We start from the raw sequence: 23,194 nt of genomic DNA on the forward strand, positions 1-23,194 counted from the left end.
CAAGGCTGTCCAGCAGACAGCTTAGGTGTGCGTAAGCAAGTTTAGCACAATGAGGCAAGTCTGGATCCAAAGCCTGTTCAAACATTCCTTCTCTCATTCCTGATGGAAAACCTTATTTGACTGGTATTAGTTCAGCATCTGTGTGTTCATCTCACAGGCTGAAATGAAATAATCTATAACTGCTTCTCCATAAGCTTATATCCCTAAAGGAAATACCAAGGACTGGCTAACTTTTGAAACTGATGACAGAGGAGAAAAATGCCTTTCAGGATCATCAGGAGAAGTCATTAGAGACCTGAGGTAATTTACTCCCAGGCACTGGGACACGTGTGCAGTTGTCCAGGTTCTTTGCCTTCATGAGCACTATCTATGTGAAGAAATGCTCTCAGGACAGAACAATGCTTCAGAGCAAAGTTTTGGCAACTGAATTAATTTTCCTAATCAGTTTTGCCTGCATGCCTGGCAGAAATATGACAAAAAACTCAGGTTGTCACCTGAGGAAACCCAATCTCGATGTTGGCTGCTGGCCAACCTGCAGAGGTAGACAAAGATCTGTGTGGAAGACAAGTACCATGGACAAAGTCATGCCAGGACCTGAGACACTTGGATATATAGATTAGATTAGATTAGATTAGATTAGATTAGATTAGATTATCTCAGTTGGTAGAGAATGGTGCTGATTAACACCAAAGTTTTGAGGTAGATCTGTGCAGCCATTCCCTGAAGAGTTGGACTTGATGATCCTTGTGGGTCCCTTCCAACTCAGAATATTTGTGATAATAAAGTTAGTGGGAAATGTGCCATTCTGTTATTATATATTGTGTTATTTGGAAGAGAGCTGGAGGGAGGAACTTGCTTCTAGGAAAACCCAATCTGGAAGGGACCTCAGGAAGTCCCTGGTCTAACCTGTAGATCAAAGCAAGTCACTTCTGGGGCCAGCCCAGAGCTTCACCCATGACACAGACATAAGCAGGTGGCATTTGGAAGGTGACTGGCACTGGAGTAGTCACTGCTTCTCCTGACCCAGCTTGAGGCCTATTCAGCTCACCTGATGCAATTCTAAAACAAAAGGCTGATATTTTCCACACAACCTGTAAAGCTGCACGACATTTTGGTGTAATGGCAAAGCCCAAAGAATGTAATAACTAGGTGGATTAATGGAAGAAGGGCCATTCATTGACTAGTAATAATAAATAAATGTAAGTCAGTGTGGTCACCCTTACACTATGGGCCTGGGCTGGGGGCACAAGAAAAACCCTGCAAATAAGAATTGCTGCCACAGGTAGAGGACCAACAAATTTAAGTGTCTGCAGCCTCAGCTCCTCTGGCCTCCTAGAAGCTTTTTCCAAGGCAGCAACCTGAGCACTGACACCATCAGCACACCAGTGCCATGCACTGGGACTTTCCTTCTGCAAGGACATTTCTCTCTGCTTCTGTCCAAACAGCCCCTCCTTGGATGAGAGCAGCCACAAGACTATATTCCAAGGAAATTCCATTTATGCCACCACGTTATTGCAGAACCCACATTAGCTCACACAAAACTTCCACAAATCCATATTTAAAGGGCTTAGCATCTTCAAAAAAGTATTGTTCATGCTGGTAGGCTATAAAACTATGCAATAACTTGCCAAGGGAAATTTCAGAAAATTTCTCATCTGAGTCATCTCCATCAAGGGCATGAAATAGAGAAAACCTTTGAAACAAATTACTGGTTCCTGAGTTGGAAAAATCACCAACACCTCACCACACGCACACACACACCCACCAGTGAAGTAAGATCTTTCACATCACTTGCTTTTGTTTCTCTGTTGTTGTCCACACTATTGACTCATTCCTGTTGCGTGGCCGAGAAAAAAAACCTATCACATTGTCATGGTTTAACATAGCTTGGTTTTTAGTTAAAGAGAAAATCTATCAATTAGGAAGTGATTCTCGGTGAGGGCTGCTAACAGCTTCCTCCGGATCCAACAGAACCAATCAGCTGGCTGGTTCTGAATATTGACACATGGTTAAACCACTTAAGAAAGCTGAACACACCTCTGTGAAGGCACATGTGAAAATGAACAAACCCTGGGAAGCTCTCTTGCCTCCAGCCTTTGGCCAGGTAACTGGGCGCTGGCCAGGCCGGCTCCGCATGGCCTGTGCGGCCTGGTGGGGCTGGGCCGGCTCTGCTGCGGTGCGGGCCCCTTCCCTGAGAGCCTGCCAGGCCCCGTCCCGGTGGAGCGGCCAGGGCCCCTTCCCGGCACAGCCTGCTGGTCCTTTTTCCTCCAGCCGTGCCACCTGGGGCTATCCCAATGCTGGGAGCAACCATGAGGCCAGGACCAGTGTGGGAGTGGCCCCGCAGCCAGCGCTGGAGGTGGCTCTGAGGCTGGGAGCAGCCATGTGGCCTGGACTTGTTGGCCGAAATTAGTGCTGCCCCGGCAGCATGGCCATGGCTGTCTCGGCATGACTTGCAATGAACTAACTTTGCTCAGCTGCTTTTAGCCATGCTGCAGACAGAAGGACAAAAGCAGTAGCAGCAGCTTTTCTTTTTTCAGCACCCCACGTGAAGAGAAGGCTGGGTGGCGCCGGCAGCCGGAGCGACTCGCACAGTGTCGGTGCAGATCACAGCGAGCGATTTCCCCTGGATGAGATCAACCTTTCAGCGGAACTCTGTAAAAACTGTTTCAATTGATAAAGCTTGAGAACAAATGAATCTACCAACACCAATTCTCTCCTGAATCAGGAGAAAGGAAAGAGTGAAGACACGTAAAGAAAACAACATGAGACACTGTCCTGTGGTGACTGCTGTCAGTAAATAATGCTAGTGGATGCACTAGCATCAGCGCTAGACCCACTACACACACATGGCATGTCAACAACAGCTCTTCCAATTTGCAGGGAATTCCAACATTTTCAGCATGGGTTTGTTGCAATTCAAAGAAAAATAGGCTTTCAAGAGTTCTCAAAGAACAGAAATTCTCTAAAAAGAGCTTTCATAAATGCCAACATCAAGAATAATGAATAAGGGTGGCTGGGATAGATTTCAGCAGTTGCTGATGGATTTCATAATCTTCTTGCTTTGGTCATGTAACAGTGATGCAGCTCTGCACTCTCTCATAACAAGACTTGTTACAAAAAATTATTCAATTTAAATTCCTATTCACACTCATGTGCTCACTCACAAATCACAGAATCACAGACTGGTTTGAGTTGGAATTACCTTAAAGCTCTTCTAGTTCCACCCTCTGCCATGGGCAGCAATACCAGGTTGCTCCAAGCCTTTTTCAACCCAGTCTTGAACACTTCCAGGGATGGGGCAACCACAGCTTCTTAATTAATTAAATAATTAATTTAATTATCTGTATCTGAGGAGCTAATAAATATGTCCCTAGAAGTATATTAAAGCATATGAATCATCTGTCCAAGGGCCACATACTGAAAATCTGTAGAACTAGAACCAAATATTTATTCCCTCTAGAGAGGGAAGGCAACAAAGCACAGAAAATTCTTTCATTCTTTAATCTGTTCGGTGCTTGAGCACCTCCTTCTTAGCCATGCTTCACTTCCATACAATGGAAATCAAACTGCTGGGCACTATAAGCAGCAGCACAGGCCTGTTACTTCCTGACAAGGAACTCAGCAAAGCCATGGACCAATATCTTGTGCTCTCCTCAGGTTTCGGTGTTTACCAGGTGGCTCACACAGCAGGTATGTAAACATGGATTAATCCATTAGACGAGAATGTATACAAATAAATGAGTCTATGTCACTAATTTTCCCTTAAACTTGGCATGTAAATGTCACCATGGTCACAGCAAAAATGTCCAGAGAACTGCCCAGGCCTGCAGAATATCAACATCATATAATGAGATCAGAGTTAAACTCTGCCTTCTAGAATAAACACTTTAAATTCTTTTTTTCATGTGTAAGCAAAGTTTCGTAGGCTTCTTCACTTCTATAAACATTCATGGCAGCTCTAAATACTCTCACCTGGCAATTTCTAATTCAGTAACACCACTTACAAGAGAACATTCATCCAAATACCATCTTGATTATTTGACAGGGTTAATAGCCGGGTGAGAAGCTGAAGACACAGCAGCTGAAGCTGAAGCAGTAGCTGGAGCTGAAGCTCCCCCAGTACAATGAGAAAGCAGAAATTCAAGTATCACAATGTGCTTTTAGGTCTAAAGAAAGAAGGAAATCTCTGCCTTGAGACATTTTCTCTGTTCAAAACTGAAAGCAAGTTCTTATAAAAATAGGAAGTCTGGTCTGGGGATGTGGAAGTTCACGGCAGCCTGGTCTACACTGAGGTCCAGACTGAGGAGGGAGAACACAGAGCTGAGAGCAGGGACAGTCTGCCAAGAAAGGGACTGCGACATATGGCCCAGGCATGCTGGGGTGCCATCAGGAAAGACACAGCTCAATGGACTGGGTCAAGGGCGGCAAGAAGAGTTTCTAAACCTACATGGACAGTATAGCTGGACAAGGAAAATGTGTCTGAGTGGGGCAGAGAATTTAGTGACTGTTGATGCAGGTGGGAATGAGGGACTCTGTCTACTTTGCATCACTGTTGTGGAAGGTCTCCAGAGCTTAGAGATGGGGCTCAAGGAGGAGAAGATCCACCAGTGCTGGAAGGGAATTGACTCAGCATCTCTCAAGGAGCCTTCTCCCTTAAAGTCCATGGGATCTGATGGGTGGCATCCACTGGTGACCAGAGTGCTGGCTGGAGTCCTTGCAAGACCTGCCCATCACCTCTGAAAGGTCATGGAGATCAGGGAAGGGCCCAGGAGATGGACAAGGCAAATGTTGTTCCTAGGGTCTGTTCACTGCAAAAAGATAAAGGAGGGTGGGGAAAGTAAATTGTATCACCGAGTCCCAGAAAAGTTTGGGCTGGAAGGGACCTTAAAAAACTCATGCAGTTCTACCCCTGCCATGGGCAGGGACACCTCCTACTATCCCAGGTTGCTCCAAGCCCTGTCCAGCCTGGCCTTGGATGCTGCCAGGAATCTAGGGGCAGACACAGCTTCTCTGAGCATCTGGTGCCAGGGCACCACCCTCACACGGAACAATTCCTTACACGTATTGAACCTAAATTTCCCCTCAGTCAATTTGAACATACTCAAAGATTCAAACAGACCTGAAACTTCTCTCCCTATTTCACAATTTTCTTAAGCAATGACAGCACTGTAAAAAGTTGCAATGAGAAGAATGAATTTTACTTTAATTTCGTTGCCTTCAGCAATTGCATGTTATGTTGCAATTCATTTTACTCTGTAATGCTTCCTGTTACAGTAGCTGGTGTAAATCAACCCCATTTTGTTTATAACATGCATAAAAACATTCTTTATACATAGTAATTCCCCAAGCAGCATTGAAAACAGGTGGATTTCATTTAATCCCTTGACCAGTCACTGACGACAATTAAACCGGCTATAAAAAAAAGTAAATAAAAATACTTTGGCCATCCATGGTTTATGGAATCTGTTTTCTTTTACAGCCTGCCTGGGGCAAGGGGAAAAATATTTAATTCAAGTGATTTTCCTTTAAGGCTTTAGCAAGGACAATAGGAATTATGCAATGCAGCCTATGAATGTGCAGCCTCCTTAAAACAAACTGTGCAGAATTTTGAAAAGAAACATAGAGGGGAAAAGGAGTGTTGTCTCAAGAAGGAAAAGCTCCTATAATTCCTACTCCCTGGTACAGAGAGAAAAGTCATGTCCATAAAGCAGATCCTCTTCTCACCTCAACTCCCAACCACCTGTGAGCTCACTGGGGCCTGGCTAGAATTGTCTGTGGTGGGGTTTCTTGCTATTGCTGGTCAAGCACAGAACATTCTAGTGCAGTTTTAGTTTTGTTGGAATATATTCACTCTGCCTAAGAGACAAGCAGAGTAACAGCAGTGCATTTGAGGCCCAGACCTCAGATGGGTTTGAGGCTCCCCAGGCTGAGCAGGATTATCAGCTCAGGAATTGATTAGGATCAGGCATTACAGTGGCCATTTGGACATGAGGGCTGACCCTCACTGCTCATTCCAGGCAGGAGGAAGGTACAATGTGCTCCCAGGGCCAGTTCTATCTATGGAGGCTCTCAAGAGCCAGCTGCTGCCAGCCCTGAGTGACCTGGTCTGACCAAGAGCTGACGTGCTTTGAGGAGGGTTGGACGGGGACCTCCTGAGGTCACCTCCAGGCCAAGTGATCCTGTGACCCCATGGCACAGACAGGGTACCCTGTGTGCATCCATCACTCAGCCCTCACAGTGTGTCACCAATCTTTGACACAACTGACTTCCTGCACTTGTGCAAAGCCATTTCCCCGCAGGATATATGATCCAGGAGCAGGATCCTCGGGCTGACCACACCAGGAGCTTCCTCACACTTACACAACCGGTGACTTACGAGGAGTTACGCACCATCCATCCTTTCAGCTTCCACGAATGCAACACCGGTTTTCGTGGATTTACAGCCCTTTCTCATGACCAAACGTGGTCACTGGTTGCATGTGTTAACCTATGCTGCAATACCCAGTGCTGGTCACACAGTTATTAGTGGTCTGTTAATTGTGCATCCATTTTCTGTGCAATTGAGGGAAAAAATAGCTGTATAAAGGTCAGATCCTACTTTTCAGCTCCGATCCAAACAGTGACCCATATTTCCATTGCTATAACTAGCTTTGTACATGAACAGGATCTGGGAAACCCTTAAAGCCCATGGAGGCCCATGGAGGAAAAAAAAAAAAAAAAAAAGCTGAAACTGTAATCCAAAAAATTCCTCCAGTCTCTAAGAGTAGAAGAGCAGCCCCATGTTGACCATTTCCAAAGGTCCCATGGCAGGGACCTGGTCTCAACATGTCCAATGATAACTTCCAGGTTGCTCTGCTCCTTTAGCCCTTGTGATTTGCTGACAGACACTGGCTTTGCTATAGCTAAATCCATGGAGAGAAAAGTCAATGCTTTGGTTCAATGCTTGAGGAATTCTCATCTTCTGCACACCATGCTAAACTCTCACACTCGTATGTAGATACCTGACAGCAGCATGAGAGGGAAGGAATTGCAGTCACTGGATTCCTGCAGCAATGGCTGTGTGGAAAGTTCATATGTCCACCTCAGCAGCAAACAGCAGAGGCATTTCTGACCAACAGAAGCAAAAGCCTGGAGAAATCTGCCCCAAAGAGTGACGTGGGTGTCTGAGACATCAGGTTGGCTCCAGCAGGTGTTGGAAAAGTGTTTGCACTTGCTGAGCTCCCTCACCCACTGCAGACACATTTTGTGAGGGGCTGCCCACACTACACCCACAAGTAACGTGGGGGCCCAGAAACTCTTGCATCCTTTTTCTTTGCTAGGAAAGGCTCCCTTGAGCGAGGTTGTAGGCTCAGAACAGACAGACCAGAAGAACTTGATGAAACTTGATTCCAGCTCCACCACGGCTCACGAGCTCTCATATCAAGCCTACATGGGGTTCTTATCAAGCTCAAGTTACTCAGGAGAACAAGCTGTTCACTGAACTGGTTTGTATCACGCCCCTCACTCTGCCTTTCCACTCAGATCCTTTCTATAAAGTGCTGGAACTGTTTCCTTGTTGATGAACTCGCTGTTCTGAACCTGGCAATTGCCCTTATTTGGCTTTTCTGAGACTTTGATAAGATGGAAGGATTTCATAAACTCCAAAATCTCTCCCTTCATATGACTTAGTAAGGTCAGTGGATAAGGTTGTTCCTAGAGGCATTAAAGGCTCTCCTTCCCTAATATCTGCATTTCAATCAAGTTATTCATATCAAGTGTTGAACTTGCACAGCGAGTTCTACACACCAGTAAAAGTGCAATAAACCATTTCCTCTGGCTCTGTCCTGACCCAGAGAAGTCAGTGTAGGGAAATGTAAGTGATTTGGGTCTTTTGAGCAGTTTTTGTACCTGTTTTCTGGTGCTTGACAAATATGTTTGACCAAGGCTGTGTCACTGAAATTTTTCTAATACTTTATATAGAAGGAATCAGAATAGGCTAGTTTTATTATGAAAATAATCTCTGTTTCTTAATGCAAGTTAGGGCCAGTTTTTAAACATCCCCCACTGTGAATCTGGACAAATAGGAGCAAACCAGCCCTCTTAAAGGAAATTGCTAGATGTCCAGGAGGGTTTTAAGTCCCCCAGCCCTCTCACTGTGTTATATACCATTTGCCATTGCACAGAGTTAACATATTCTCTTCATCCAGCAGGTTATGGGAAGCAACAGCAAATATCTGCCCATTTCCTGTGTCTGGGACCGTGGGACAGGCAAGGGAAAGCTTCCCAAAATCACCCAGCTGATGGAGATTTTAGTGGGATTTTAGAAGAAGAGCGGAAGCTCCACTCATCATCCCTGCTCTCTTCAAACAGGAGTTAAAGGTAGCATTTTTATTATTCGGGGAAATATAAACAGTTCCTGGACAGACAGGCTGCGTGACAGCAGTGACTAGGAAAAAGGGAAACCCCTGAGTTTCCTGGAGAGGGTTTTTTTAGCCAGCCAAGGGGCTGATGCAAGATGCCTGAACCTTGCACACACTGCACGATCACTGCTCTGCCAAGCACCGCTCTGTGCCTGCACACCCACAGGGGCACTTCCTGGGCTGCCTGGGTGTTCCAAGCCTTCCTGACTCCCACTGAGGAGAGAAAACAGTTGTTTCCATTCACCCTTTAACCTGCTGTGGGGGGAGAGTGGTCAGGAGTGTGGGGGCTGTCAGGCTCAGCCGAGCAGGGAGCACCGTCTCACCAGAGAGAACAGCACCGACACCAACACCAGCCATCCTGGAGAGAGGAGACAGGGCTGAGCTTTCTGGGGGCTGCAGCTTCTCCCAAGGGACAGCTCCAGTCTCCCTGGGACAGGGACAGGACCCAGGGAATGGCTGCAGCTGTGCCAAGGAGGTTTAGGCTGGTGCTCAGGGAAAGGCTCTTCCCCAGAGGGTGCTGGGCACTGCCCAGGCTCCCCAGGGAGTGGGCACAGCCTCAAGGCTGCCAGAGCTCCAGGAGTGTTTGGAAAATGCTCCCAGGGATGCAGAGGGTGTTGGGGATGCAGGGATGCAGGGATTGTTGGGGTGTCTGGGCAGGGCCAGGAGGTGGATCCATGATCCTGGTGGGTTCCTTCCCTCTCAGGATATTCTGTTATTCCACAACTGTGAATCTGACTTAGATATGGTCCATGTCACAGCATCCATGTCTAACAAGCAGGGAGGCCTCCAGGAGGGAATCCTAGAGGGATCCTAGCAGAAAAAGCCACACACTAACATGGGACATTGGGAGATTCACCTGGAGAGCTGTTTCTGACACAAATCCTCAGATCAATCTCCTACAGGACCCTTGAAGTTGAAATTATCACATATTTCCTGGAAAAGTGACCACCAAGACATGTTACAAAGGTTATTTGGTGGGTGAGACTTCCCTGAAAAATCTCCTTTACCTTGTCTTTGAGAGATCACCAAGGTAAAGCATGTCCCAAGGACAAGCCTGCTGGACACCTCTGGCATGGCTGAGCTGAACAGACAGTGACCCTATGGCCCAGCTGGCCACAGCAGGAGCTGCTGTGCTGAGACCCTGGATGCACCCTGGAAATTTTCCATGCTTCAGAGAATCATCCCCAAAGGCTGATGCAGCTGAAGTGGTGCTTTTTGTGCATCAATCAAAAAGCCTTTGGCATTAGCTTGCTGAAATTTACCAAGAGGAGATGTGCTGATCCCTTTCCTCTCCCACTGGAAACGGGAATCTCCAAACTGCTCATCCCTTTGTACGGGCAGCACAGGAACAGTCCTTTCTGGGAACATGAAGTTCCTCCCTTTTGTCCCTAATTTGCAAGCACTTTTCACAGGAGAAAAATTCTTGCACATGACTGTCACCACAAAACCTCATGTAAGATAGTGATGTCACAATCCTCAAGTGTAACCCCAAACTCCTGTAAGTTTGCTGTAAATACTATGGTCTGGACATGGATACACCTTGGCTGACGTGTTGTCAAGGAGAAGGGGAAAACCATTGTCTGCAAGTGGAGGATAATTGTTGGGAACTGCTGCAGTTCATGCAAATCTTTTCCAATAAGAAGAAGGTCCCTTTATAAGAAAGGTCATTAGAAACATTCACTGAGGCTGAATTCTGAAACAGAAGTTATGCTGTGGTGTGATGTTTGGGCTGCTGCCCTCCTGGTAACTTCGGATTTAAAACTAGATTGAGAACATTTCAAAATCAAGATGTGATCTCCATGAGCTGTGTGTGCTGAGGGAAAGACTGCAGTGCTTCTGAGACATGCAGCCTGTTAATCCAGACAGGAGTGTCCAGCTGTCCCAATGGCACCTCCTCAGCCCTGCATTGTTCAACCTGTCCTGGATTTACACAGTGACTCAAAGTGGCTTCTGGGATGCAGAAAAATGGGGAAAGGTCAAAAGATCCCATCCCTGAGTGGTCTTTCCTGACTCAGCCTGGAAAATCCTCAAATCCGCAAGGTTGTCTAGGTGGGGAGAGCATGGAAAAGGCTTGTGGGACATGAAACACATGTCACACCTGCATGGACACTGACTGGTCACACACCACACAGCTTCCAAATCCATACAAAGCTCCCTGCACTGTCACTGTCTCACACCTTCATTGTCCAAATCCATTCAAAGCTCCCTGCACCAAAATTCCAGGGGCTCTCTGATCCCTGGTCTTGGAAAGCCACAGAGGGGAACAAGACCACACAATTATTTTCAGGCACCACCATGAGCTCTCTTCTGGCAGCTGGACAGCCTGACTGGCCCAGTTCTGGCTCTTGTCCAAGAACTGGGCACTCTGACCTGTCCAGTTCTGGCTCTCTTCTGAGAACTGGACACCCAGCTGGTCAGACTGGAAGGCAGGATGGTTCCAGTCATCACCAAGACAGCTTTCCCAAAACCTGCTCTGGTCAGTGGGATTCCCAGTGGCTCCCTCTCCCAAGGGCAGGTAACCAGGCGGGTTTATACCAAAAACCCTGACTGCTTTAGCCATGAGTCCCTCAGAACTGACATATTTTCCTGAATTCTTTTGGGTATGAGGAGCTCAACATCATGTCTCCCTTCTCCATTATGGATTTCTTTGGTCAGGATCATCATGGATGCCTTCCTTGTTTCTTCAATTGCAGTCTTCAAAAATTTTCTAGGTTTTCTTCCAAATCTGACAGTGAACATGCCACTTCTGCAGATCTAGATAAAAGGGTTTGTTTCCACAACTGCCTTGTGCTGAATGAAAACCAGAATCAGAGAGGAGGGAGCTGCATGCCCTGTGATAGGAAATCTGTGTTGAACAGCTCTGCAGAATCCAAAAGCAGCTGGGAACAGCCCAACTTGTATTCCTGATGGATAAGGAAGAAGAGAAAACAGGATGTGGTTTCTTCTCAAATCCTCTCAGAAGATACCAACTTTTAAAAACATAACTCAGAACACAGACACTAAGGAAAACATGCAAAAGCCCCAGGAAATTTAAAGAAAACCCCAAAGAAACAAACATACAAAGGATTAACTTTTTTCTTAATGAAACAATTGATTAGAAAGTTGTGTGTAACATTCCTGCTCTATCTGACTATGCCTGACTCACAGGCACTGAAATTTATGGAGCATTAAGATCTGCCTGCCCTCAGAAAAGTGAAAGAGAGAGGTTTGCTTCACTGCTTATCATGTATTTGAATAAAAAATACATATATGGAATAACCCTCGGTGCCAGCAGGTGCCAAAATGCTCCTTAATATGACCTGAAATCTGTCATGGGAAAGCAGCAAACAAATGTGAACTATAACCTCCTTTATTTACCTGTCACCTTTCCTTCTGTAACTCAGGGCAGGGTTAAGCTTCTCACCTGTATTTATTTAACAAGCTGGATGGATGTAAATCTGACCAAGAAGTGATGTAACCCAGGTCAAAAAATATTTGTACTGATAGATAATTTTACATTTTACACCCATAATCATAACTTCAATCCAGTAAAGCTAAACCATGCCAAAAGCCAACATCAAAACCCAATTTTGCAGCCTGGTCAGTGCTGTATCTCTACTTTCCTTTTCCTGGGATTTTAGAGAGTTCTGGAAGCAAGTAATTGTAAAATTATGTACAAATTATTTAAGTCTCATTCAACTTCAAAGTGACAATAAAAAAACAGCAGGGAGGAAAATTACAGGTCATCTCCTTCTAGAAATTTTCCATCACATGTAACAGTTTTAGGATTATCTTGTTGCAAAATAGAAGTTTGGGATTTTTCTTAATGAAACCACTTTTTTCTACCGTTGTGCTGACATCTTCTGTTTCCTGAGAGTGATTTTACCAATTAAACCAAGGGGTAAAATGATGGGGGATAGAGGAGCAAGGAAGATGCTGAAACAGGCACAAGGAACATGAGAAATTTCCAATTATTTAATATAATTGGAAGACGATTTCTTTTTTAAATCCACAATTTATCCTTAAATATTTCCAGCTAGCCTAATAATAACTTCAGACCAATAAATCAGTTTCCTCTCCTAGAAAATCTGAGGTCAAGCACCATTTGCCATTTTATATTTCCCTGATATCCCTAACTTTACACAGAAGAGTTTAGACAAAAGAAAAATGAAAGTTCATGAAATATGCAGCACACAGAAGGAGGAAACTATTTTGCAATGCTCATCAAATTAAGTACCTTAATAACATGCACAGAAGAGAAAATTTGGGAGCTGGAAATGCACTTTAGAGTTTCAAACTGTTATACTTTAAGTTTCTGTTTTACTTGGGGGATTCTACTCCCCCTCCCCCAAGCTGAAGGTAGAAGTTATGGAGTCTGCTTTATTTGTGGTTTTGGGTTAATTTTGAAGTGAGTACTTAAATATAATTATGGACCAAAACAAGCTGGTGCAAGAGGAGCTGACTTGGGTAGATCCAGAAATAGATTTTACTTTTATTTTCTGTAGCTACCAGGACAGTGGAATCCAACCCACTCAACCTGACTTTAAAAAAAGCACACAAAGGAAAAGTAAAAAACCAAAGCTTCAAACTGTTGAGCTGCCTCAGTGTGATCTAGAGCAGGGCTATGGAAGCAAGCTGTTTTTCTTGTACAGGTGCAGAAGCTTTGGGGTTTGAGAATACAGGAAAACCTGTCCAAGCCCTATTAAAAATACAATCACTATAGAAACGCAAGATATACCAACCTTACAAAGTTCAGACTTACTGATTTGGTGGTAATTCAATGGCTTGGCTTCCCAGCTACCAGGGAAACACATGCTTTGCAGTCACATGAGACAGTCCCTGCATCCCTGTCAAATGGAAAAAGGACCTTCCCTCACTCCCACAGCCCCACCAAAAGTACCTGAAACTTTGTATTTTTCCCCATAAAAACTTATTCCATTTTTATTTCTAGCCTGTGATTGCACACTCCACCTGCAACACACATCCAGGGAGCTAGCATAGGTGTGATCCACGTGCTGGGAATGCAGAGCCATAGAATGGGACAGAGCTGGTGGCATGAGCTGCACGTGGGGCAGCTGTTTTTGTTCCAGTGAGCCAAGTTTAGTTATTCCAGGCTGCCTTAAATCAATGAAAGTGCAGCTCTGTAACCGCTGCCTGAGAGAGGCTTTGCAGAGACCTCAGATCAACTCCCTGGCAGCAGAAGTGGCACCTGGAGATACCAAACACATGGAAGGAACGTACTCAGCAAATACTGTGGGTGTGAGTCAGCTCCCCAGACCTTATCAGTGCCAAAGTTCACCAGTGTGGTCAGCCAGGCTCCCCATCCCTGGGCTGCAGATGAGGGATGGATGTGCTCACAGGTGATTCACCCCACACACTGACAGATGTTCATGATGTGTGGTACCAGCCCCATTTAGACAAGACTCTCAGATAGCTAAATATAGACTAAATTCATTCTCTCCAACCGTGATCTCACCCCAGACCTGTGAAGTCTTGCCCCTCTGATGTACAGATATTGGCATTCCAGCATCACTGAACAGCCTGTTCAAAACCCAGGGTTAATTCCATTTGTTACTAGTGGTGGATTAATCATCCTCAAGATTTCTGAGGCAAATACCAAATTCCCCTTTTCTACACCAGCATGCATCAGCTGTTGTTGATTTCCAGCAATACTGGCCATCTAAATGACTCCAAATTAAGATCTCTAGGAAGCATAAAATTTACTCAGTTCTGCAATTATCACATCTGTTTAAATTGCCCAAATATACAAGCTGGGCCACATAGGACCCACCATTGCCTTCCTCTGATCAAAAAGCTCCTGAAGAAGCAGATCCTTTTCAAGACCAAAGCTGGGTGAATAATTTCCCCTCAGTTCCTGGACCAGAAAACAGTGATAAGGGTACAGTATTCTCCTCATTATCTCAGTAATCAAAATATCCTATTTTGTGAAATAGGATATTTGTGAATCCAACTGTAAATGGTTCATTTCAATGAATTGCTCTAAAGCCCACCACGGGTCACAACTGAGGATCCCCTTCAAAATGAAAAAGAAGAGGAACAACTTGGGGTGGGAGGACATTTTATCATTTCCTAGTCTGTATCTGAAAATAATGTCTTTTCCAAAGGCTCAAGGTTTTCATGGGAGAGAAGGGCTGAGTTTCTAATCTCATAGACACTTAGATGTGCAAATGGATGAGGAGCTCCAGCTCAGCCAGGCACTCCTCTGGTACCCACTGCTTGAGGGGATGTGAGGGATCACTTTACTTCATTATAAAATTTAATTTCTTCAGGATTTAGCAGAGCACCAAGAAGACACCAGAGCTTGGTTTTTGTTTTAGTCACTGCCTGCTTTAGAGGAGGCCTCTGAGGAGATGAAAGCAAGTCTCCAGTGAGAAGTGACAGAGTTCTTTCTTTCAGTTCCTTTGGGACCCATTGCCAAGTTTCATGTTTGTGGTAGGAAATGCTGCTGAGGGGAGAGGGGCCTGTTGAGCAGAGGCTCCTGCAAACTGACACAAAAGGAGAGTGGTTCCCCCTACTAAAGGCTGATTCCTGGCAGTGAGGGGATGAACTGCAGTGCCACACGCAGAAAACCAGGACTAAACCTCTTCTTACATGGCTTACACCTATCCCTTCCATCCTGAGCTGTCCAGCAGGATTTTTGGATGTGAGGACACCTCACATTTTTTGATGTGTGTCACCAGGAAGCACCAGCTGAGAGCTGAGCCCAGGCCACGACACCGAGAAAGGCAGAGCCATGTATGGGATGCAGGAAGGATGGCACTGGCAATTGCCAGGACAGCACTGGCAGCTCCTGCCCCTCCCTGGGTGCAGCTGGGGCAAACACAGAGCTCCATGTGGAGAGCAAACCCACTGCAGTTGGTTTTGTCTGTATGTAGCACATCAGCCCCCAAAGCGCTGCTGACTCGGGTGCTCAGCCCGCGCCAGCTCAAATCTGCCCGGTGGCCAAGGCTGAGATTTCACATCTGAGCATGTACAAAGCTCTGGCTGGTAACTGGGGAATTATGTCAGTGAACAGACAGCAAAGTCATGTTCTAATTTTGCTCTGAATAATTAACTAAATGGGTTAATTGTATAAAATTAATTGCTAGTGTTTGAATCATTACAATCCACGTTGGGATCGTCAGTTCAGCTAAGAGCTGTATTGTATTTCACAGCCTTTCACTGCTTCCCTCTCCAGGGAAAGAAAGGAAATTAAAGTATGATACGAAGAGCCAAAAAAGAGAAATTATCCATGTCCAGAAAAACTCAATTCCAGCACTCTTTGGGAGGGAAGTCAGCTGAGGAAAGTCAGCTTGTCTTGGGTCCACTTTGACAATAAGAATAAGCAGTCACAGGAAGGTGCTGCTCTTCCAGACATCAGAGTTAGTCCAACTTTCCTAGCTCTGTTCTTTGCTCAAATTACAGCCCTGCTGAAACCAAAGTACACTTGTGTCAATGGTGCCATCTGTACCTCTTCAGATTAATGTATTTCCTTCTCTCTTTCCCTTTATTTTTCCACAGACTCGAGCTCCAAGAGACACACTTTTGTTTCTGGCTTTCCTCCACTCCCTTTCATTTTTCGTTTTTTTCCCCTTAAAAGAATGCATGCAGACTTAAAAATGGGGTTTCTAGGATGAATTTTAGAGAGCCCAGCCTCTCTGCTGAGGGCTGGATGCTACCAGCTTTAGAGGAAGTTTCTCCTCCTCATTTTGCCCACAGATGCTCACATGTGACTCCATGACCAAAGTGCCCTCAGCTAGAGAAATCCAGGGGAGATCCCCTATTTTATCACCTCCCTCGTCAACACAACCAACCCAACACATCATGGGTGAGCTATAGGGTGGAACTGGCCAGCCCAAATTGCTTCCTCCATCAGCCCAGAGCTGCTGCAGTCACAGGGTTCCTGCACAGGCAGCAGTGCACGTACAACATTCCTGTTCTGCCTTCCCAAAACAGTTCCTGTTCTGCCTTCCCCAAACCACTCCTGCTCTGCCTTCCCCAAACCAAAGGGATGACAACTTTCTCCTAGGTACATTTCCCCTTAAGAGAACAGTTTTATGCTAAGCTGAGGCTGCTCAGATGACAAAGCTCACCTGAGCACCCAGGTATTTGCTAATTCCCTCAATGCAGATGGGGCCCCCAGGCTGGGGGCTCTGAAGTTCACTGCCTCTTCTATTCTCACAAAGATCCTTAGGGCTTGCCTGGGGTGAGGGAGTCAAAGAACCATAAAATCATTAAGGTTGGAAAAGCCCTCGAGGTCACCCAGTCCAAACTGTGCCCAATCCCCAACTTGTCCCCAGCCCAGAGCTCTCAGTGCCACATCCAGGTGTTCCTGGGACACCTCCAGGGATGTGTTCCACCTTCAGGGTGTGTTCCAACACCTCCCTGAGCAGCCCCTGCCAAGGCCTGACCACGCATTCCATGAAAAATTTCCTCCCAATGTCCAACCTGACTGTCACCTGGCACAGTTTGAGGCCCTCTCCTCTCATCCTCTCCCTTTTTACCTGGGAGATCCTGACCCCCATTTGGCTGCACCCTCCTGTCAGGGAATTGTGGAGCATGAGTTCTCCATGAGCTCCATACCCATGAATTCCCATGATTTGGTTCAAGTGTTTAAAAAACTCATTGTGTACTTAAAAAAAATTAAAATTTGCATTTAGAAGCCAGAGGGTTTATGCTATTGCAGCCATAATCACAGGGAAATGTCCTATTGTAGGGCCTGTGGTTGCTAATAAAAGGGTTTCTGATGAGGGGCAAGAACAGATGAAATAAAATAGCCAAGATTGGTGGAATCTGTCAAATTTTTATGCATAGAGGAAAGCAAGAGGCTGGCAAGAGCTGTCCAGGCTAGAAGTGAGAAAAGGGAATGGTGCTTATCCCCTCAGTGACACTCAGCCCCAAGGAGTCTCGACGTGCTCCTTCCCACAACCCCAAGCCATGATCAATTTGACCCAAATAATTTGACAGATGCTGGTCCAACCTATTCATAAAAACCTCAAAGATACCACACCCTCAGACCCATGCTTTGCTTCCATTAGAGACAGGCACTGGAGTTTCCTATTGGAAATTAAACCACAGCTTCTTGCTCTGTTGCCTGTGGCCAGGAAGGAACAGCTCATTCCCTTGATCCCTCCCAGAGACCATTCCCTTAATCCCTCCCAGAGACCTTTCCCAGCTAAAGGATGTGCTTCTTTCTTCCAGGATCCAGAAGCCTGTCCCCCATAAAACACAACTTGAAACTAAGGCTACAGAGTAAAGTCTATAAAATACAGTGTAGAGAAACAGAACTGTAGTTACAAGACTCAGGATCTCCCATATCCATTGAAAACATTCTTGGTTCAAAGAACTATAAAAGCTGTGCATAAACTCATCTGTTTTTCCATTTTTGTTTGGTGATCAAAGTTCTCCAGACATTGCTCATTCTTGCCAATTTCCTCTCCACTTTAACTGAGCCAGAGCTTGTTAGGATCCCCCAGCCACCACACCCTGAGCACCCCAAACACAAAGGGCCTTATCCACCAGCCATCCCCCAGGAATCTGCCCAGGAGCCACTTTGGGAGCAGCACAGGAAACCAGCCAGCAGTACCAGAGAAGGGATTTGACAGTGCCACAACTGGGTTTCATAGTCCTTCTTTCCCTCCAGCCATTTCCAGAAACCCAGGAATCTTTGGGTCTCAATCAAGTTGCAGAGTTACTCTTCATCCTGTTAGAATTATGGCATCTCTCATCCCATGTTGGCTCTCCTTTACTAGAATCACTGGATAACTCCTCATTTCTTCCACAAAAAAAACCACATTGTTTTTCTCTCTTCAATTCAGAATAACAAAGAGACCAAATAAATACAAGCATTATGTGGTTTGATGTGCTCTGTGTTTCAATATCTTATTATTTTTACCTCAGTGATGCATCCTGAGCAGTGCGTGATGGACGAGATCAGCCAAAGAGACCAAGCTCTTCAGGCAGCAAAAATGCTCCAGTCTGTGAAATCAGCTGCCCTTCTTTGCAAAACCTACCACAGTGAGAAATACATGGTCATGATAATGAGAAAAATAAAATGTAATTGCTGTTACCAACGCATACAGAAAATAAAACGTGTGAATGTGGAGAATGAATAAAGTGAAATGGACCTTTTCAGTCTTACATGCAAGTATTCTAAAACCTCTTTTTCCTTTGCAAAGATTCTCCTTAGAGAAAAATTACACAAAAATTGTAATTTCATAGAAAAAAACCAAAAATAATGTAAAAAATGAAGCAAAGCAGCTTTGCAGAAGAGTGTGAGGCCAATCACACTTGTAACTAAGGTTCCTACATTTACCTTTGTGTTTCTTGTGGCTTCCTGGTTTTGTTACACCCTTATGGACCAGACAGGGCAGGGGGATGCAGCCCTTTGGATGTGCAGCACAAGGACAATGCCAGGCTTTGGAGGATATAAATAGAAGTCTGAGCTGGGCTTTGGTGTTTCTGAAGCTCATCTGAAATAGCAGGAGGGGGAAAAAGGCATCTGTCACCACATTACAGTCATAAAAGGCTCTTTTCTGGAAAGGGATGGCAGAGGAGTGGAACAGGTTTGTGTATCAGTATCAGTTTCTTCACTTCCACATAACAAAGATGTTTTATGCATTGCCCTATTTTGGCCCATTTCTAGTGCTTCTCTGAGCCTCGCAGTTCTTCCTGAACCAACCAGGAAATCTTGATCAGAAATACCCATCCCCTGCCAGGGTTCAGCATTTCCCATGTCCAGCGGACAAACATCATCCCACCCAGGTGCTCCAGCAACAAGAGACCTGGGAAAATGCAAATAAGGCCACCAGGAAAGACGTTTTGGTTTCAGATCATGTTCTGGGTGAAGTTTGCCATTTAAATCTGTCCCATTTCTTCCCCTTTTATGTGCAGAAATTTGACAATGATTAACATGCAGTCATTTGTACAGCAGATAGGAATCACACAGAGAGGAGATGCTTTTAGCAATGAAAATGAGACAGAGGCAGAGGAGAAGGTATCCATAAGGAAAAAAAGAAACATCTCTGTGGTTATTTTCGGGGTTGAGATTGTTTAATGCCAGCCCAAGTGGGCACAGGTTGTGAGCAATTCATCACGAGAAACAGACTCCACTGTGCCTGCTGCATCCCACTGATACCACTTGTGCCCAGCACACCATTCCCCCCAGGAAGGCACCTTCCCTGGGATCCCTGTGGCCACACCTGGCTTTGGGAAGGTGGGAATGGGCAGGACAGACGGACATGCCTTGGTGCCATGGTCTGCGTGCCCGTGGGTTTCTCCGCATGGGGCAGTGGCTGCTCCCTCAAACCACAGGCTGGACTCTGAGGGGACAGCTGGGAAAACCTTCTGTCATCTGCAGCTCTGCCCCAGGCAGGAATAGCCCACATTACAGAATAGCAAGTGGGTAAGGAAAAACCACATTTTCTCATTCTTAGCAGGGAAACTGTATTTTCCAAACAGCCCGTTCCCCCTGGCACTCGAGGCTCAGACTGAATAATTCCTGGGATGGTTTACCTCATCCCACCCAGATGGTTTTGACCTCAGGTTGCCTGCAGGACACAGCAGAACCGAGGCAAGCAGACAAACCAGCAGCTGCCATGCATTAACCAGTCTAGAGACCTGGAAAAGCTGGCAGTGAGATGAGAAATTTTCTACTTTACTTTTTGTTAACTTCTCTGTAGGGCCATTCACACTCTGCCAAGCAGCACAAACTGATCAGAGGAGACAGAAACTTCAAGCCAGTTTCCTAGAAATCAGGTGAAGGTGGATCCTTTTTATGTAGTGAATACAGAAGAGAGAATACAACTTTTTAGGGGGAAAAAATGCCCCTGACTGCACCAGCCCCGTAAGGCATTGGACAGAAACTGGAAAGGTGTATTTTTTCACAGACACTACCCAATTCTGGTTGTCATGTTCCAGCTGCCCCCTCTTCTTCCTTCTTGTCCACACTTCAGAAACCATCATCTCCACCTCATCTCCTGCCTTTCTCTCACTGAGGACACACCAGCTCTTGGACTGGCTCATATCTTCCCCCTGGGCAGCCTGAACACACATCCATAAAGCCAGGAAAACCAGCCCTAGAACAGAGCAGGAAGCTTCAAAAATCCCTGTTTCTAGATGATTCTAGAATCTGTAGCAAAAGAGGGGACTTGCTGCTACAGTGACCTAGTTCTGCATTTGCTCCTTCTTGTGCCTATGGAACAGATTTCCAGCACCAGCTCCAGGTAGGTGCTGGAAGTCCACTTGGGCAGGAAAGGTGGATGAACAAAGATCCACGTGTCTCACAGGCCTGTGTAGAAGGTAACTGTGCTCAGACTCCAGCTGACTCCTCCCTGCATCAGTGTTCACGCTCCCAAATAAACAGGAAAGCACACACAAATACTTTCTGTTTGGAGCTTTCCCTGCTTTCCCTCCTTGCTCCAAAGTGTCTCTGCAGAATCTGGGATCCATTCCCTTGGAAGGCAGGGAGCTTTTGGCTTAGAGCCTCCCAACACTCTATCAAACACTAGAATGCCAATCATGAATCACTCTGGATGAGGCAAAACAATCTCTTGCACAAATGAAGAAAGTCCAGAGCGGGAGCTAGCGTGAGTAGAGAGTAAACTTCCTCGTCGAGCAGCTTGCCACACTCTAGAAAGAAAACCTTTGAAAAAGTAGCAGAATGATCCTATTTCCTGTTGATTTACTCTCTCCAGCCACAGAAGAAACGATGGTGACACAGACCACTCTGGCTTGCAAAGCAGCTCTAGGGAATGGCTGTGGCTGAATCATGTCCCCAGCAAAGGCATTTCATACATGCACTCAGTCACATTCAGCCGTGGCAACACCAATTTATTGTGTCACCTTTTCACACCTTTCCCTTTCCTCCTCACAGATAATTGAATTACTGCACTTCTTGTCAATCCCAAGCAGGGTGCATTGCTTGCACACCTCTCAGCAAGCGCTGCAGAAGATCCCCTCTCCAGGGCAGCATTGTGTGAGGATGGAAAGTCTCTTTCCAAAGCTCACTGAGTGCCAGGGCACAGCCAGCACCTCCACACTAAGTGCCAAAACCAGACCATGAGCTCAGGGTGAGGAGTTTTCCTCTCAGGGCAGGAATTGTGAAGAGCAGAGCCTGCCCTGCTCCCCAGGTGATGCCTGTGCGGTGCCCGGGAGCCTCTCCCTGCCTCTGCTGAGTTCCCAGCCACACGTTCAGCCTCTAATTTGGGAAAGGAAAAACCCAGTCTGAGCCAGCACCACCCTGGAAATCCAGCCCACCTATGTGTAAACACCACCAAAGCTGGTGTTTACAGCTGCCCTCAGAGCAGGTCAGCGGGTTCTCCCCAGCCCTGCATGGGATGTGCACCTGCAGGGATGCCAAAACACGCACTGAGCTCTGTACTCTGCACTTCTGCACCTCACAAAACCTTCCCTGAGGCTGCGGATTTCCTCCTTCTCCCATCAGGAGAAACCATCCAAATCTCCTGGGATGTCTTCTACAGCCCAGCCACCCTACTGAACCCCTCACAACAACGCCAAATGAAGCCCTGGGGAGGGAGTGACTGAAAACAGCTAAACGAAGAGAGAATTTTCTAACACCACTTCAAGAGGAAAACACCTTCCCTTGGTATTTCAGTCCTGCACAACCACAGCTGGAAACACACAGATTGCAGGCATGGCCTTACCAGCTAGCTGGAAAAAAAAAAAAAAAAAAAAAAAAAAGAAAAGGAAAAAAAAGTTTAATATTAAAAACCCAAAATTTTAAATTGAAAAATTAATAAATATTAATTTTAAGGGGTGAAAATGGCAGCAGCATTTTGCTAAAACCGTTCAAAATTTCAATTTGGAAAATGCAACTGGCCCTTTGGAGGTACTTTGAGGCTTTAATCACTGTGCAAAATATTCATCACTGTCATCTTCACTTTTCATCTTTCACATTTTCACTTTTTTCTCTTTCACTTCAGTTTTCTTCCTGCAGCAAGTTAAGGCAGAAAGTTAAGACACTCTTCCCCTCCAGCCAGAGAGCCTGGACAGGGCTTCCCCATTCAAATCCTTGGTTCAACACTTTGAGTGAAGCTCTGCCTCAGAGGAGGTAGAAGTGAATTTCTGCCCCAGACCATTTTTTATTGCCCATACACAAAAAGAGAACTGGACCTGAGAACAGGAAAGGGGATAAGACCCCAGCTCACTTCCTGCAACATCTGAGCTTTGCTGGGATCATGGTGGAGCTCAGCCTCTCATTCCTGAGCTCCTATGGGGACAGAAATGGCAAGGTCTGTCTGTGCTGAAGTTTTCTAGACGTTCCCCAACTCCTGCAGAGCTTTTCCCCCTCTGGTCCTTGTGACCAGCCCTACAAGGGTTATTTCCCACCTCACCTTGCTCAGAATCCCTTTTCACTGAATGTTGGGAGGCTTTTGTCAGTCCCTGGCTTCAATCAGACCCTTTTACTTTGAGAGAGGAGACCCAGGGAGGAGAAGGGCTCCCAGGCACATTTCTGACCATGGTTCACTGTTTTCTGGACTCCTCAGCGCCTCTGGCAGAAAATCATTGTAATTAAGTGTTAAAAGTTTGATGAGGAAACCTTTCCTCACACTGGAGACTTCACCAGCCTCTTTTTGACAATGCACAAAAGTCACAAAATAAAAAGCTTTGGAATTTTCCAACATTTCTCTTTCCTTTAAAGCTTAAAAAAGAGCTTTTCAGGGAATTAAAAAAAACCAAACAACCAAAACCAACCAAACCACCACCAAATTCAGTCCCCAGACATGGAAAATGCATCTGAAGGAAAAATTTTTACAGCTTTCCCCTCCCAAGAGCAGCTGGTCTCAATGGCATTC

At 45.7% G+C, this 23,194-nt stretch overlaps 2 long non-coding RNA genes across 6 annotated transcripts in view; one reads left to right on the plus strand and one right to left on the minus strand.

Annotated features, from left to right (window-relative positions):
* The window catches only part of LOC135304884 (uncharacterized), an 82,637-nt gene that overhangs the window by 26,110 nt on the left and 33,333 nt on the right, over positions 1-23,194 (minus strand). For both annotated transcript variants that reach the window (XR_010366121.1, XR_010366124.1), the window contains exons 2-3: positions 18,694-18,850; positions 18,274-18,387 (exon numbers count right to left, since the gene is read on the minus strand). This is a non-coding gene — a long non-coding RNA (uncharacterized LOC135304884). The remainder of the gene's footprint in view (positions 1-18,273; positions 18,388-18,693; positions 18,851-23,194) is intronic.
* LOC135304882 (uncharacterized) lies at positions 1,746-18,499 on the plus strand. Of its 4 annotated transcripts, XR_010366118.1 has the most exons (4): positions 1,746-2,104; positions 2,538-7,484; positions 8,187-8,358; positions 9,158-15,228. It is a non-coding gene; the product is annotated as an uncharacterized LOC135304882 (long non-coding RNA). The 4 variants fall into 4 exon arrangements; XR_010366117.1 differs by lacking the exons at positions 1,746-2,104; positions 9,158-15,228 and adding an exon at positions 18,279-18,499 and having other exon boundaries at positions 2,357-7,484; XR_010366115.1 differs by lacking the exon at positions 1,746-2,104 and having other exon boundaries at positions 2,357-7,484; positions 9,158-15,253.

The sequence above is a fragment of the Passer domesticus genome, chromosome 7 (genome assembly GCF_036417665.1).
Source record: "Passer domesticus isolate bPasDom1 chromosome 7, bPasDom1.hap1, whole genome shotgun sequence".
Classification (NCBI taxonomy): domain Eukaryota; kingdom Metazoa; phylum Chordata; class Aves; order Passeriformes; family Passeridae; genus Passer; species Passer domesticus.